At 53.4% G+C, this 17851-nt stretch overlaps 1 long non-coding RNA gene across 1 annotated transcript; it reads right to left on the bottom strand.

Moving 5' to 3' along the window:
• Nucleotides 1-680: 680 nt before the first annotated feature.
• On the bottom strand, nucleotides 681-5031 carry LOC114117641 (uncharacterized). The gene is made up of 2 exons (XR_003591303.2): nucleotides 4946-5031; nucleotides 681-3298 (listed from the first exon to the last, which is right to left on the bottom strand). It is a non-coding gene; the product is annotated as an uncharacterized LOC114117641 (long non-coding RNA).
• Between the last annotated feature and the right edge of the window lie 12820 nt (nucleotides 5032-17851).

The raw sequence follows: 17851 nt of genomic DNA, 5'->3' as shown, positions 1-17851 counted from the left end.
GAGGAAACAGTCCAGTGGGGAATTTCAGCAGAACGTGATATGAGCTGCTATGATATGATGAGGGTGAGAGCAGGGGTCCCCGGAAGCGAGGAAGGCGGCCAGTGGAGCTTTCTGGAGGAGCTGGGGCTAGGTCTGAGCCCAGAGGATGATGGGGTCTCCTCAGTTAGCACCACTTTCCCGGGCTCCCCACGACTTTCTTTCCTCCCTTCTTGCAGGACAGGAAGGTCAGACCCAGGGCCCCCCAGGACACCCCCCGTCCACCCAGGCAGCTCATTTGAGGCTAGGACTCAAGTTCTGTCTTGGGACAAGACCCTGGGCAGCTGGCCGGCCAAACCTTGGAGACTGTCCCACAGTGACCAAGGTCCACTGGTGACATTGAGGTTGTTTGTACAAATGCGCTCCATTTGCTAGGCAGTCTTGTTCACAGAAGAAAAACAACGACTCTGCTGGCATGACGTATGGTGGGGTGTTGGGGGCGCTGAGACTGTCTACCATGTATGGTGCCCTGGGGAATGGCGACACGGGTGCCAGTGGGGGGGTGTGGGAAGGACAGAGCAAGGCGGAGAGAGAGGGCGGTAGGGGCTAGAGCATGCAGAGCCTCGCAGGCCTCAGGAGGGACTCAGGGCTTGATCGGAATGGCAACAGGAAGACTTTGAGCTGGATTCAAATGGACTAAGACATAAGATTCAAAACCTCCAGGGAGCGTCACTTTGCTACACAGAAGAAACCAAAACAGCATTGTAAAGCGAACCGTCCTCCAATAACAATCAATAATAATAATGACCCTCCAGAGAGCTAGCAGTTAAACCACTGGGGTATTCATTCCTTCCCCCGATAGCTGGGCGCCTACTCTATTCCAGACACTCTTCCAGGCACTAGAGAGAAACAAAGCGGGATGAATACACAAAACTCAGACTCCGCCTTCCTGGGTCCAGAGGGGACGCAGACTCTACAGCAACAATCATACAGTGAAACACAGACAGTGACAGGGCCACCAGGGTGGGCTTCTCCAGGGTGATGCAAAGGTAGCCGGTGTACCCGGAGCAGCAAGCGTGTCAGAGGCTGCGCTGGGTGCAAGGGGTGCCGCACGAGCCAGGCAGACCCAGTTCCTGCCCTCGGGGCGTAGACAGCCAGTGGAGGAGACACACCAACAAGTGGACCGCCCCAGCCTGGTGAAGGAAAGGCAGCTAGGGCACCGTGGGAGCAGGGAGGGCTTCCTGGAGAAGGAGGGTGGGAAGGAGTTGGGCAGGAATTGTGCGTGGGGTGAGGGAGGGGCTGGCAGGGGGTGGCGGCAGGAGACTCTTCAGACTTGGGAGAAGGTTCAGATCCACGGCAAGGAGACCCAAGACCGTGGATGCAGAGCGGCAGGGGTGTCTGCGGGGCTCCCTTGCTCTCTCTGTGGCTCCCCCTCTCTCTGCCTCTCCATCTCTGTCTGAACCTCCTCTTTGTCTCTCTTGTGACCGGCCTCTGTATTGATCCGTCAGTGCCCAACAGCCTCTCCGATTCTCCCCCTTTCTCGGCCTCTCAGCTTCTCTTTCTCTCTGATTCTGTCTTGCCTGCCCTGGTCATCTTCGCGAGATGTCAGTAAGAGACAAGGATACTGGGGGGGAAAGGAAAACAAACAAACGGGCGGGTGGGCAGGAAGCGAGGTCAGGAGCACAAGGACAGCTGAGCACAGGGACGGGCGGTGACTGAATGTTCTGTTTTGGAAAGACAGCTCTGGTCAGGGGCGAAGGTGGCTGACCACGAAACTTGATAACCTGGCCAAACTCGGGTTCTCGCCAGCCCTCCAGCCAGCAGCCCCGTGACCCCGTGGATGCTGCACAGAACCTCCCCAGGGGGAGGGGGAGACGGGAAAAGGGCCCACAGGCAGTTTCTCCTCTGGCGGGCGAGACTGGCAGGAAGGGGTGGAAATAGGGAACGGTGAATTCTCAAGCGAGCACTCAGCATGGCTTAGAATGGGAAAGCCCTGCTTATCTCTGTATCCTTTTCCAAGGTTTAGCAGTGTATTAAGCACTGACTGGGCGCCAGGCACTGGGCTGACCCTCTCAAGTGGAGCGTGGTGCCCTAAGACCAAGGGCCATACAGCCAGACCTTGTATAAGTTACCTGACCTCTTTCTTCGCGTGTAGAATGGGACCGAAGCAGCACCTGTCTGAACCACTGGAGGTCTGGATTAATATGTGAAGTGCTCAGAATAGCACACGGCACACAATAAGTGCTCAAGAAAAACCGAAGCTATTGTGATCTCAGGTTTGCAATACGAGAGGCAAAGCGGAGGAGGCAGAGTGAAAGAAAGTGAAAGTGTTATTTGCTCAATCGCATCCGACTCTTTGCAACCCCGTGGTTCAGTTCAGTTCAGTCGCTCAGTCCTGTCCGACTCTTTGCGACCCCATGAATCGCAGCACGCCTGGCCTCCCTGTCCATCACCAACTCCCGGAGTTCACTCAGATTCACGTCCATCGAGTCCGTGATGCCATCCAGCCATCTCATCCTCTGTCGTCCCCTTCTCCTCCTGCCCCCAGTCCCTCCCAGCATCAGAGTCTTTTCCAATGAGTCAACTCTTTGCATGAGGTGGCCAAAGTACTGGAGTTTCAGCTTTAGCAATATTCCTTCCAAAGAAATCCCAGGGCTGATCCTCAGAATGGACTGGTTGGATCTCCTTGTAGTCCAAGGGACTCTCAAGAGTCTTCTCCAACACCACAGTTCAAAAGCATCCATAGAATTCTCCAGGCAAGAATACTGGAGTGGGTTGCCATTTTCTTCTCCAGGGGATCTTCCTGACTCAGGGGTCTAACCAGGGTCTCCTGCGTTGAAGGCAGATTTTTTTTTTTTTTTTTTTACCGTCTGAGCCACCAGGGAAGCCCGGTGAGTCAGGGTTGAATTCCCACTCCATCCCTTTCCAGCTCTGTGACCCTGGTTAGGTCTCATAACTTAACCGGGTGTCAGTTTTCTTATCTGTTCATTGAAGATGATTGTTTTGAAAAATTTGTCTGGCGGCTCCAGGTCTCAGTTGCAGCATGCAAGATCTAGTTTCCTGACCAGGGACTGAACCCAGACCCCCTGCTTAGGGAGTGCAGAATCTTAGCCACTGGACCACCAGGGAAGTCCCCGGCTAAGATGATCTTGATACTCACCTCATCAGGGATTTGGGAGCTTCTGGGTACGTATGAAATAGAGGGAAAGCATCACTTCACAGATAAAGAAAGTGTCCAAAGCACTTCGTTTTTTGCTCCATTGCCCAGCAGGTTCCGCGTCTCCAGACCATCTGCGATGTGCTTTCTCCTGTGCTGTTCATCCTAAAAAACCACGGTGGCCAGTTAGAGGGGCGCAAAGCACCTCACAAAGTGAGTCCTGGCAACAGTCTTCCGAGGCAGGCATTATCAACCCGTTTCACAGAAGTGGAAGCTAAGTTCTGAAGAGATTAAACAGGCTGCCCAAAGCAGAGGTTCATGAGCACCTGCTGCCCTGGGCTGCTCTCGATGTGAACTCCTGTGACAGCCCCCCTCCGTTTCCTGTGGCGTCAGAGGCAACTAGGGCCTCAACCTCTCTCACACACTCGGCTGTGTGTTCCTGCCTCCATGCCCCCCACCCCAAGCTTGGCCCAGCGCTGGCCTCAGAAACGTTCGTTGCTGTCAGATAGAATCTGCAAGCCCAAAGAGCTGTGCTATCCTCGAGTCACCTCTCCACATCCTCAGCCTGCTTCTTGATCCTCTGCCAGCCAACCGGAAGGCAACTCAGCATGGCCCTCGTACCCCTGAACACCTCCCTCCCTACCAGGGTGAGAGGCAGGTGACATGCACAGGTAGTGTGGACGTGGGGACAGAATGGGGTCTGGAGCCCCAGAACCCTGGGTCCTCATGCTTTGGCTGTGTGACTTTGGACATGGCACTTCCTCTCTCTGCGCCTCAGTTTTCTCATCTGTAGAATGGACACAATCACCATAATACCCACCCCTTCAGTTGATGTGCAGGATAGAGACACAGCATGGGGTAGATGCTGGGAGGGGTGGCTGAGCCCCACCCCTAACCCCAGTCCTCCAGTTTGACTCTTCATGGTCAATGGTGAGCAGCTCATGAGACAGTGGCACGGTTAAGAGCATGAACCCTGGCGTCAAATCCTGCCTCTGCCACTTGTTAGCTGTGTGATCTAAGACTTCAGTGACTTAACCTCTCTGGGCCTTAGTTTCCCCATCCATGAAGTAGATGCAGATAACAGTCCCCACCTCTTTGAACTGCTGTGATGATCAAACGAATTCACAAATGTGATGAGGGCTCACAGGGTGAGCTGCTCTTCAGGGTTGAGGGGGAGAGGACACGTGGTGGCTTCTGCACAATGTACAGGAGCTTGTGCCAGGGATGGAATGGGGGGCAGAGGAAGGATCTTCATCTGAACTGGGGGCTGTCAGAAAGCTAGGCCCACATATTGGGGGCAGGGCTTTGCCGAGGTCCCCCGTGGCCCCAGGAAGGGCTGTCCCACCCACATCCGTCCTCCCCTGGGAGCCAGCACGGTGCTTGCGCCTCCCTAAGGGGGAGGCTCCGTCCTTCCTGCCGCTCAGCCTGAAACCTTGGAGCCGCCCCTGGTTTCTTGATTTCTGCTACGTCTGGTCCAGCAGGGTGTCCTGTCCGCCTCTAGACCAGATCTAGACTGTGAGACCGTGACCTGCCTGCACGTCCCCTCCTCCAGTGTCTTCCCCTGGGCCTGGCCACCATGCCCTTCTGCCTGGACCATTGCAGTCACCTCCTCTCTGGTTGCCACTCTTCTTGCCAGGCGCTGACAGTCCATTCTCCACACACAGTCAGGGGGACCCTTCCAGAACCTCGGTCAGACCACGCTAAGCTGCTTAGGACCCTCCGGGGCTCCCGTGGACTCCAGAGGAAAGCTTTGAGCATCTAGGAAGGATTCCAGCTCCCACGCTACCCTGACCACACTATCTTCCTCCTCACCCTCACACATGCCCGGCAACGTCCCAGCCTCGAGGCCTCTGCACTTGCTGTTTCCTCTGCCGGGAATGTGCTTCCTCCAGTTATCCGCATTGCCCAATCCCTCATGTCTTTTGAGTCTGTCCTCAAATATTTGCTCAGCGAAGCCTGCTCTGGCCCTGCTCCCACATGTAGAGCTGTACCTCTCTGAGGTGTGCCATCCCCTTCCCCGATGTATTTTTCTTCTTAGCACTGATGCTAAGGAGACGCATCTGGAGTGCAACACACTCAGTTGATCTATCAGCGTGTTTCCCTAACTCCAAAATGTCAGTGGGAGAAGCAGGGTTCGGACATGTTAAGTGGGGGCTGCCCCCGTGCCTGCTGAGGCCTGGACATTCTTCCGGGGACTCGGGACCCAACAAAGCAAAACACTGATCCCTTGACTCCTTGACACGCTAGCCTCACGGATCTGAATGTTGCCACCAGCTGAGCAGAGAACTCTGAACCAGGGACTGCGTCACTCCCCAGCCTCAGTTTCCCCATCTGTGCACGGGACGATGATCCCTCCCTCTCAAGGCCATCGTGAGGCTCAGCGAGCAGAGGTCTTGGAAGTGCCTGGCACCCAGTGGGCCCTTGATCAGAGCTCAGACCTCCCTGGTCCAGCCCCGCCGGGGCTGGCTGTCCCCCAGGGGACTGTGCTGGGAGCATTATTTTTAACTGTGACTCTGGCGGGCCGGGCACTGGCTCTGAAGGCTGTGGGGAGACCACAGGGAGAGCAACACCCCGGCTCTCGACGCCAGGAGACCGTGGCGAGGAAATGTTAGGAGAGCCGCCCTGTGTTCACGCTCTGTCCTGTAGCCCTTTCTGCGAAATTATGTCACGTCACCCAGCGCTGTTTATACACTTTCCCAAGCTGGGTGCCGGGGGAAGGGGCTGCAGCCCGGTCTCCCCACGGCTCACCGCCCCCGGGAGCTGTTGACGGCCCCTCCTATGAGCCCAGGTTTGCACAGCAAAGTTGGGGGGCTGGCCTCTGGCCAGATGCTGCCCATTTGTTTCAACACCTCCAAGTGCTCGCAGCTGACCAGCCCTGGGTATTTTTAAAACCCTGGTCTGGGCCAACCTCTTTGTCACATTCCGGTCGGGGCTTGGATCGAGTGCATGCCCCAGTTAGGGGAGCTGAGGGTTTGGGATTCGTTTGACAACAAACCTTTCACCAAATTCCAGGGCCTGTGAGCCTACTGTGTGCCAGGCCTTGTAGGAGGAATGGAAGCCCCCGGGGGCCAAACTCACAGAGTCTGCCCTCAAGGTGGCCTCAGTCTGGAGGGGACATGGTGACAAGGGCTAGAACAGAGGCTAAGACGGCAATTGTAACTTGGATTTGGGGACTTCCCTGGTGGTCCAGTGGCTGAGATTCCACATTCCCAGAGAAGGGGACTCAGGTTCGATCCCCGGTCAGTGAACTGGATATCACGTGTGTCAACTGAGTTTGCATGCTGCAATTAAAGATCCCGCGTGCTGCAGCGAAGACCTGGCACGCCAAATATATAAATAGACTTAGGAAAAAAAAGGCAACAAACTTGAATATCTAAGGGCCAGCAGGGTGTGTAAGTGAATGGAGTGGGCCTGGTGTGAGGCGACAGGGAGGGAGGGGTCCGCTGTGAACCGGCAAAGCTCAGGCCCGTGAGGAGGCGATGGTCGCTCCCCAGCTCTGACCTCTGTCATCACGAGGGGAGTGCACCTCGTGTGCTAAGAGCTTCAGAATTTTCAAGAGAGGCTGTAAATCCAGGTCTATGTGGAATTTCATGCAAAAAATCTCATGACTTTTAAATATTGGCAACGAATTTTTAAAAAAATGTTAAAAACATTCTGAGAGCCAAATGAAACCCATTTGTAGGCTGGACTCTGCCCACAGAGTCAAGTTGATGGGGGCAAGCCGTTTGTGCTTGCTGATGGAAACAGATGCATTATAAAATGCTCACCAAATGCGAGCTGAGCACCTACTATGGGCCACTTCTACTGTTCTAGACCCCAGGGAAAGCACAGAAAGCCAGATGGCTGCCATTCCTGCCCTCATGTGGCCTATAGCCCGTGGTGTGCTGGAGCTGGCTTGTCCTGGCCGCCAACTCTGCAAGCTGGCTTTTACACAGCCATCACAAAAACTCCAATTATTCAAACTTACAGTTAATGATAATACAGATAAAGGCAACAGCTACTCAAAAGTCATCACTTTCTAATTGACATACAGTTTTCTATGTTCTTGAGGTTATTGACAGCTGTTATGACATCATAGACTACCTCTGCACCATCTACCACACTATATGGTGGAAAGAGTATCTGAGGGCAGGACATTGGACATCTCTTCTCGACTCCACCTTCAGGGAAGTCATGCTGGGAGCTTGAGACTGGCCACAGGGGGAGAATCCACACCATAGAAATTGGCAAATGTAAACATCAGAGCTGCCTCCTTGCCAAGAGCTAGTCAAACATTTAGCAGCAAACTATAGGGAAACAAGCATACTGATAGCATGTAATATGTCAAATCGCGACAACTACGATGAAGGAAAATTACGTAGGCTAGAGGTGGGTGGTGAAGGCGCTGGCTACTTTACACGCGCAGGTCATGGACGTTTTCTCTGAGGTGATGCTATCTGAGCAGAGACCTGAATGAAATGACAGAAAGAAGCAGACAGATATCTGGTTGAAGAAGTTTCAGGCAAAGGGAACAGCAAGTTCCTGCCTAGGTTCAGGGACGAGTTTTCTAGCTCAGGAACAGGGAGGAGGTGTGTGTGGCAGGAACAGAGGCGGACAAAGGTCAGACCATACAAGGTCTCATGGGCCTCGGAGAGGAGGATGTTTTTATTCTAAGAGGGAAGAGGAATTCTAGAGAGCTTTGCGCAGGGGTGCGACCTGCCTTAATTTATCTTTGACAAAGGTACTCCTGCTGTGATGGAGCAAAGCTGGAAGCCTGGAGCCGAGGGAGGAGACAGTGGTCACAGTCAAGTGGGTGAGGGTGGCGGCCGCCTGTGCCCTGGTGGTGTTTCTACAACGGCGGCGCAAGAATATGGATTTGGATGTATTGACATTCGGCAGCTGAGCTGACAGGCCTTCTGATGGATGGGATGTGTGGAGTGGGGCAACAGGGAAGCATATAGCTCCCAGGTTTTGTCCTGAACCTCTGGGTGAAGAGTGGCACCGTTTACGGGAGAGGGGAAGATGAGTGGGAAGGGCTGGAGTTTTAGGAGGGGGACGGGAGGTTCTGAGGTTCTCTGTGACGTCTGAGGGGTCTGTGTGACACCCGTGTGGAGGTGACCGCTCACCACTTGCACATCAGGATCTTGCCAGTAGGAGCCCAAGGTGGTTCTGGAGGCAGTGTCTCACGGTTGCTATGGCAACCCCCAGGCAGGGGGACAATACTGCGGGGGGTGGGGAGGGGAGGGGAGTTCTGGGAAGGCCCCACAGTGGAGGAATTGTGACGGATAGGGAGAAGCATCTGGCAGGTGGAGAATGGAGGAACGGCCTCCCAGGGGGAGGATGCAGCAGGGCCCAAAGGCGCAGTCTTTCTGGAGGATGGTGTTGGAGGGGGCCTCAGGGTGGGAGAAAAAGCTGGAAGGGCCCAGAAGGGCAGCTCTCAAAGAGCTGCTTTTTTTAGCCAAAGGAGGCAGGAGTGTACCCTCGGGGCCTGGGGCAGAGCCTGTCAGCAGGTTCAGGGCACAAAGAACCCCTTAGGAAGGAAACACTGCGTCCACGCTGGCCTTAGGTTGCTCACGCGGAGGATCCCCTGGCCTCCCTCGTCCACGGTCCCCCCGCACCCTGCCTCCAGTGTACACGGCAAAACACCCTTCCTACCCAGCCCAGGGCACTGGCCAATCCAGCCAGTTTCTTGGAGACTATTACCAACGAACCAGGAAAACAAAATAACTCTGAATAGAGGGAGGCAGGTCAAGGGAATATTCTGGAAACTTTGGTTTCTGGATTCCCATCAGGTGGAAGGGCCAGGAGGTCACTTCCCCAGATTGAGGGATGACTGAGGTAAACGCCGCCTGGCAGGGCCTCGGTGTTTACAGGAACTGTGCAGCCGATTTCGGGTATAGTCCTGGGGGCAGGGAGGTGTCCCTGGACTAGGGTCTGCCTTGTCCCCTCTTCTGCAGGTCTGCGTTCAAAGGAAGGTTTTCTGCCACATATTTGCAGTGTGATCTTGGGCACGTCATCTTTCTGAGCTCAATTTTCTTATCTGTACACAGGGGTGACAGTGTCCCAGGCCTCCTGGAGTTGCTGGGGGATGAAATGAGACAAAACAGATCAACAATTTAACCCAGGGGCCTAGCTCACGCCAAACTCCCAGTAAATGTTGGCTGTCAATCATTATTTGCAAATTTATTAATTATCAATCACTTACTGTATAAGTAGGCATTGAGCTGTAGACACTATCTCATTTCAATCCCATTCCTTCCCTGTAAGAACTATCACTGACTCCATTTTACAGACAGGGAAACGGAGCCTCTGAGATTTGACCTGGCTTCCCCGAGGTAAGTTGTCACAGGGGGCGCAGCTAGGATTTATCTAACCCTGCATTTGACCTCATAACCCATGCCTGTATTCGTTCTGGGTTTATTCCGGATTCTGCCTCCTGTGAATGGAATCAGGCGCCAGAATTCTGGGAAACATTAATCCATGTGACCCCCAGGATCCATCCACTCCATCTGGGAATCCTGTCTTTCCTGGAGCCAGCTGGTTCAGGCTGCACCCTGGGCCTGGGGCCTGGTCAGAACGTGGATGCTGGCGGTCCCCCAGCGGGGCGTGCAGGGGTAAAGCCGTGCTAGGCCAGCCTGCGGCTGCGCCTCTGAAATCAGGAGTCCAGCCGGGTACCCATGTCCCATCAATAAACGTGCCCCAAAATAGCTCACAGGGCCTGGCCAGGGCAAGAGGACTGGGACGTCCTGTTCCCACCAGCTCTGGCCAGAGAGTGACTGTGTACTTGGCCTTCCCCTTTGGAGGCTGCTGGGAGGGAGGGCAGAGCTCATCCTGCCTGTGGACTCATGGGAATGAGCTGAGCCCTTGGGCACCAGCACCCCCAACCTGGGGTGCTGAGATGCATCCTAAACGCGCTGCAGGTGGAACCGGGCCAATGGCTTTTATCTCTGTAGAAAATCTGCTGGGGAGGTTAAGAACTTGGTGTGGGTTCAAATTCCTAGCTGTGTGCCTTTGAGCAAGTGATTTCCCGGCTCCGAGCCTTGGTTGTCTCACCTGAAAAATGGGAACAAACATTTCCTGGGATTGCTGTGGTGCTTCAGTGAGAACGGGTTGGAGGCTTGGCAGGTTTATTATCTATTCCTCTTCCTCCCTCGCCCCTGCAGTGTGAATTCCACCAGGCAGGAATCTTCATGGTGCACTGCTGAGCACCAAGGCCCCTGGGAGGTGCCCACGGCCATTTGTTGAACAAATGAATGAGGGCATGAATGCCTGGCAATGCCAGGCACAGAGCAAGTGCTCAGATAGGCCTAGCAATTCTCACAGTTTTAATGTGCCTTTGAAAAAAGAGAAACTCAAGGATCAAATGTGACTCACATCCAGGATTGGTCAAGATGTGGAGAAAGTTCAAGTGAGTCAAGGGGAAGAAAGACAAGGACCAGAGGGAGCTGGAGTGCATGAAGCAGGGCGGGTGGACTGAGGCTGCTGGAAGCAGGGGAACGTGGGGACGGTGGACACTGGTCTGGAGTCCCAAGTCTGGGGTGCTAGGAGCACCAGTCTGTCGGTTTGACGTCCCAGGGAGCAGCACCTCCTCACTTGCTGCCTCCTGAATCACCCCATTAGTGTGAATATGGGGGCTCCAGGGCTTCTGCACCTGAGGATCTGAGTATAAGGGGAAGAATGAGTAGGCTGGGTGGTTCACGCTCATATAATCCCAGCACCCGTGCTGATTCATGGTCGGCCCTTCAGCCTGCCTGCGGCCAGGCACAGGACTTTGCACGTGCCAATGCTCTGAATCTTGCAAACAGCCTTAGGAGATGGGCCCCACTCTCCTCACTCCCATTTTACAGATGAGGACACTGAGGCCCAGCTGGTGTGGGCTGCCCCAGGTCACAAGGACAGCGAATGGTCAAGCCTCCTTTGCAGCACTCTGGTCACACGTGACCACAAAGAGTTCCCCGAACACACAGGCTCTTCTGTCCCAGGCCCCTCATGTGGAGCACACTCAGCCTTGTCTTTTGGCTGGGCCAGCATCACACTTCCTCAGGCCCCTCTCTGCGCGCCCCTCCCCTGACCTCTCCCACCCCCAGCTCCTGCTGTCTCTGGTTGAGCTGTGACGGCTGCATATTCGTCTGTCCTCAGGGTCTGGGGCTCAGTAGAGGAATCCGCATTTTCTCTGGGGCACACTAGCCAGTGTAGAGTGGGCACTGCTGGACACTGTGGAATAGATGCGCCCGGGGCACAGCTGCGAACCAGGAGTTTTGAGTCCAGAATTGCACCTGGGCCAAGTGGTGGGCGGAGGGGATGCCAAGACCACCGAGTCTCAAGTTACACTCTGGCTCCTGGTCTGTCCACATACAGAGACACCCCTGTCCAGTGGTCAGTGCTCAGGCCCCAGGGCACAATAGCGTGCGTTCAAATACCGGCATAGCAGACTTCCCGGTAGTCCAGTGGCTTAGAATCCACCACTCACTGACCTTGTGACCTGGGGCAGCCAATGCCACCTTTCTGGGCCTCAGTGTCCTCATCTGTAAAATGGGAGTAATGATAGTCATGCCCATCTCCTAAGGCTTCCACAGGATTCAGGACCTGCCAGTGGAGGGGACACAGATTCGATCCCTGGTCCAGGGAGATTCCATATCCCTCGGGGCAACTAAGGCTATCTGCCACAGCTACTGAAGGCTTCACCCCTGGAGCCCTGGACTCTGCAACAAGAGATCCCATCACAAAGAGACGCCCACGCACCGCAAGTAGAGAGCAGGTCCCACTCACAGCTGGAGAAAGCCCACGCGCAGTTACAAAGACCCGGTGCGGCTGAAGATAAATGGATAAAACAAATACCGGCATAGCTATCACCCTTTCAAGGGACCCTGGGCAAAGGATTTCACCGGTGGCCTCAATTTTCTCCATCTGAAAACTGGGAAAGCGATAGGGTTAGTGTGACCGTTAAATGAATTGAATATCTCATCAGTGCTTAGAATCATGCCTTTGTGTGCTTGCTACGTTGCTTCAATCGTGTCTGACTCTTTGCTATCCTATGCACTGTAGCCCGCCAGGCTCCTCTGTCCATGGGATTCTCCAGGCAGGAATACTGGGCTGCCATGCCCTCCACCAGGGGATCTTCAAGCCCCAGGGACCGAACCCTGGTCTCATTTCGTCTCCTGTGTGGGCCAGCGGGCTCTTTACCACTAGCGCCAAGAATCAACCCTAGCACATGCCAAATGCTTTACGCGCACTAGCAGCACTATTATCATTAGGCAAGTTGGGTTAAGCCGGGCCAGAAGTAAGAAGTTTGGACTTCATCCTTGAGGGTTGGGTAGCAGTGGCAGATTTCTTCAGCCGGCTCTGAGCTGGTTTCAACAACACGGAGAGAGATGTGAGGGTGATGCTAGAGGGATCGGCACCAGGAGCTGCTGGGCTGCGCTCACGCTTCTCTGCCGTGCCAACGGACCTCTCACGACACCCAGCCGGAGAGCCCTGGGGCCCCCTTTTCAGACAGGGAAATTGTGACTCGGCAGCAACAAGTCACCTGCCCAGGGCATGCTGCTGCTACTGCTAAGTCATTTCAGTTGTGTCCGACTCTGTGCGACCCCATAGACGGCAGCCCACCAGGCTCCCCCGTCCCTATGGCCGATTAAATAGCAGACCAGGATTTGAGCCCAGTTAGAATTTCCCTGCTGTTGCTGCTGCTGCTGCTGCTGCTGCTGCTGCTGCTGCTGCTGCTATGTCGCTTCAGTTGTGTCTGACTCTGTGCGACCCTATGGACAGCAGCCCACCAGGCTCCTCTGTCCACGGATTCTCTAGGCAAGAATACTGGAGTGGGTTGCCGTGTCCTTCTCCATCTCTGTTGCTACTATAACAAATTATGTCAAATTTAGTGGCCTAAGATAACAGACACTCGTTACCTTATGGTCCTGGACGTCAGAAGTCCAACACAGGTCTCCCCAGGCTAAAATCAAGCCCAGGGTTCACTCCTCAGACTCTGTTTCTTGCCTTTTCCAGCTTCGAGATGCCACTCATATTCCTGGCTCACACCACTCCAACCTCGGCTTCCCTCAAACCTCTCCTTCTCAGGCTCTGACCCTCCTGCTTCCCTTTCATTAGGATGCTTGCCATTACATGGAGCCTACTGCATAATCCAGGTTAATCTTCTCATCTCCAGATTATTTTTTTTAAATATATTCTCAGAATTGGATTAGAAATGTCAAGCCTAATTAAACACATTTTTTTAAACTTCTAAGATAATAAACTTTCTGATCTTTTAGCAGTAATATTAGATGCCAAAATACATGGAACTATATCAAGGTTTTCAGTGAATATAAATTAGAAATCTAGCTTTCTATTGGTACGAAGTCAGACAAGCGGAATCAACCATCATGAATTTTTTAGCTAGGCAAAAATTCATAAGTTTCCTAAAATATACATATTATACATACTATATATATATATATTTGTGTGTGTACAAAAGCTTTTCTACTATGCTTGATAAAGGCTTGAGAAAGAACAATAAAAGAGACGGAGAAATTGGAAAACATAGACTAGATGACATGGAAGCACTGAATATGAGAGGGAAACAAACTCGGTGAAAGCAGCGCATCCTCATACAGTTCAGTTGGTTTTGAACACGAATGCTCATTAGAAACACAGCCCCATCTCTAGATTCCTTACCACATGGGGTGGCATAATGACCGGTGCTGGGGGTTAGGACACGGGCATCTTTGGAAGAGCCATCCTTCTTCCCTGGGGGCTCAGACAGTAAAGCGTCCGCCCGCCATGCAGGAGACCCAGGTTCCATCGCTGGCTGGGGAAGAGGGTGGAGAAAAAATGGCCACCCACTCTAGTCTTCTTGCCAGGAAATCCCATGGACAGAGGAGCCTGGTGGGCTGCAGCCCGTGGGGTCGCATAGAGTTGGACATGACTGAGCGACTGACACTTTCACGTTCATCTTTGGAGGAGGTGTCACTCTACTTGCCACAAATCTGGAATCCAGGCCCAACCCAGCCTCTGGGGCTTCCCCTGCAAGCACCCTAGGTTTCAGAATCTATAATGCGAGGCAGCCCGGCGTGGTGGTAGGGAGCCTGGGTCTCTCATGCAAGCCTGGGATCTTCATGTAAGGAGGCTCCAAGGAGGGAGGCGGGCCAGGCTTGGACACAGGGTCTGGAGGCCCTCAGAGCACTACCCCAGCTGGCAGAGGAGAGGTGGGCCCCAAGCTGTCAATTTCTAACAGAAGCTGGAAACCCTGGTTTTTATGTGAAATCTCCAGTTTTTAAGTGTTGGCAAATGATTTATAATTATGAAAAAAAAACCCTACACACACAAGTGCATACACCTACGCTGTATATGAGCTTGCACAGAACACATCTGAGGCCAGGTGAGGCCCACAGGTGCTGAGCTCCTGATGGCTGGCCTGCCTGGGAGAGAGCAGAACATGAGGGCGTGCCTCAGGCAGCGGGTGCTGAATAGTCAACGGAGGAGCCTGGAGGAGACCGAACCGCTTCCCTAGCTCCACTAGGTGGGGGCAGCCTGGACAGGGAGTGGTCGAGAGGGGGCTGGGAGGCTTCAAGGAGATGGAGAAGTAGAGAGAAGTCACACTGAGGCCGGATCAGTCCAGGCCCAAGCCCAGCTGTGACTCCAGGTGGGCAGGCTGCTGTGTGGTCTTGGACAAGTTCCCTGGCCTCTCTGCGCCTTCCTTTCCTCGTGTCCAGTTCCACACATTCTGTGAGCAAACCCCCAATTTGTGCCAGGCACTGTCCAGGTCATGGAGTGGCATGAAGCAGGGCAAGCTCCTGCCTCCAGTGGCCGTGGCCGAGCTGGTGGCATGGAATGGGGCCTGGGCTTAATCACCAAGTGAGAATCGGACAGAGGTCAGTTCGTCTCCCTCCACCAACCCTTGCTTTTGCTACCTTATCCCTAACGTAGCTGTGGCTTGTGACTTCCACTCATTCACTGAGCACTGACTGAAAGCTACATCAGTTCAGTTCAGCTCAGTTGCTCAGTCGTGTCCGACTCTTTGCGACCCCATGAATCGCAGCACGCCAGGCCTCCCTGTCCATCACCAACTCCCGGAGTTCACTCAGACTCACAGCCATCGAGTCAGTGATGCCATCCAGCCATCTCATCCTCTGTCGTCCCCTTCTCCTCCTGCCCCCAATCCCTCCCAGCATCAGAGTCTTTTCCAATGAGTCAACTCTTCGCATGAGGTGGCCAAAGTACTGGAGTTTCAGCTTTAGCGTCATTCCTTCCAAAGAAATCCCAGAGTTGATCTCCCTCAGAATGGATTGGTTGGATCTCCTTGCAGTTCAAGGGACTCTCAAGAGTCTACTTCAACACCACAGTTCAAAAGCATCAATTCTTCGGAGCTCAGCCTTCTTCACAGTCCAACTCTCACATCCATACACGACTACTGGGAAAATCATAGCCTTGACTAGACGGACCTTAGTTGGCAAAGTAATGTCTCTGCTTTTGAATATGTTGTCTAGGTTGGTCATAACTTTTCTTCCAAGGAGTAAGCTACATATTCACCCTCAAAATCTGGAGACTGATGTCACTATGGCTCCCATTTTACAGGTGGAGAAACTGAGGCCAGGATGCATAGATCGCTCAGCGAGGAAGGGGCTGTGGTGGGAAGAAACCCTGACCCCAGAGACTATTCTCGCAGCCCCCCTCTGCCTTAACCTTTAGCTACTTACCAGTCCCTGGGAAGCTTAACGCCATCAGCTGGGGCCTCCTTGGAGGTAACATGGAGGAAATGTCCTCTCTTTGTGCTAAACTCTGTCCGGAATTACCTCTTCCCAACTTCAGATGGGCCCTGGTTCCTGACCTTGTTGACTGCATGGCCCTTGGCACCTTCAGAGGTTTCAAACAACCAATCCTCTTTCATCTTTCTGGACTTGGCATTTTTCTGTCTCTCTGCCTGAGGCTGTTCTGGAACCTTCTAAGCCATTTTACCATAAGTGTCCAGTCACTGGACGCACAATGTGCCAGGTACTTGAGGGGCATGACCTCACTTAACCCTTAACAAGGCGAGTGCCGGGGCTAGGTGGGGTGAAGTCACTTGCCAGAGTCACACACCCGTGAGCGGGATGGCTTCAAAGTCACACTGTGAACCTCTGCACCTCGTGGCTGCTCTCCACCAACTGATGGGAAGGGAGACTTTTCTGCTCTTCCCCAGAAACTTCACCCTCCTTCCAGCAGCCCAGTCTCAATGTCCGAGAATTTCATTTCCCATTAGTCCCCCTGGGAGGGCTCCTTCCTGGGATCGGGGAGCTGGGGTGCTCACACGTTCTGAGGCCTCCTTCCCAGCCCCTTCTCTCATGTCTGGTGTGCGGTTCCCGGGTGGGAAAGTCTCCCTGCTCTTGTCCCCCTCTAGTCTCCATCAGAGGGGCAAGCAAAGAAGGGCATGAAAGGTGGGCGCTGTGGGCAGGGTGCGGGACAGGTTTTAGGGTCCCAGATTCCAGCTACCCAGGGAAAGTCCGGTCAGAAGGGCGGAGTTGCCCAGATCGAATTTGGCTCATTCTTATCAGCTGCAGAGCTCTTCGGGCAGGCAGTGTGGAATCAAAGAGGCCAGGGCTATTTGTTTACTTTCTTTCCTCCTTTTTGGCAAAGGCAGATCAAAGCCGATCCTCTGCTCTGCCCAGCTCCCCCTTCCTCTGATCCTGGTCTCCCTAAAAAGATAAAAGAGCACTAAAACCCCAAAATTTGAGAGGGAGGGTTTGTCCTCCCACCTCATTATCCCTGGCGTGACTCTGCTCCAAGCCCTGGCTCATGCGTTTTACAGGAACAACGGCAACATTCCTGCAGGCGATAAGCAACAAATCTTATTAATCCCCTGGCAGAGGGGGAAACTGAGGCACCCAGAGGGAAAGTCACTCTTCAGAGGTCACTCAAGATTCTGATTCCCTGGTCTAGGCTCTCAAGCCACATCCCTCCTCGGCATCTGTAGTTCCACCAAGAAAAACGACGTGAGCATAAAGGCGGCTGACAGCAGGCATCCAAGTTCCAGTGTTCCCTGAGTCTCTCTGCTGTGCCAGCCCTGAGTTCAGGGGCTACGAACTCCAGTGACTTCAGGGCCCAGACAAGACACATAGATGATGAAGGCGGCCGGGGTGGGGGGCAGCAGGGAGTGAGGGGGACACGGTGAACAAGAAAGCCCTGGAGTTTCAACTCTGCACCCGTCCAAGGCTGCCTCGGGAAAATGAGGGTCTCGTATTTTCAAGGTTTTCAGGCAGAAGTCCAGACATTTTATGTGAAATCTGTGTATTTTTTTTTAATATAGTGGAAGATAAGAGTCTTTTCATTTTAGTGATAAATGGAATAAATCAATAATGTCCTATGCTGGCATCCTGGATTCAATATTCCATTTCCCCAGTGAGTTCAGATACCACCTTTGTGATAGTTTTTCCCACCATTCTTTTATTTCATACTTTTCCTTGTAAACTCTAAAACGAATTTATCCAGTTAAAGAAACCCTGCAGGTCACTACTTGAAATAGTGTTCGGTTTATATATATTGGCACAACTGTCATTTGAAAGATGTGAAGTCTTCCCACCTATTTTATTCTCATCTTATTTCCTGCCCTTTGGGAAGATATTTTAGTTTTCTTCCAAAGTCTCCTGATTTTTAAATGATGGCAAAACTCCAAGATGTTGGAACTGCATGGCCTAAGTAACACCTCTCCTGTATGGGCTGCGTCTGGCCCGGGGCCCCCTTTGGCCCCCTGGGATTCTGGCGGCCTCACCCCAG

The sequence above is a fragment of the Ovis aries genome, chromosome 13 (genome assembly GCF_016772045.2).
Source record: "Ovis aries strain OAR_USU_Benz2616 breed Rambouillet chromosome 13, ARS-UI_Ramb_v3.0, whole genome shotgun sequence".
NCBI classification, from domain to species: Eukaryota; Metazoa; Chordata; class Mammalia; order Artiodactyla; family Bovidae; genus Ovis; species Ovis aries.
Note: the sequence above shows the minus strand (reverse complement) of the source record. Positions and strands in the feature narration are given on the sequence as shown.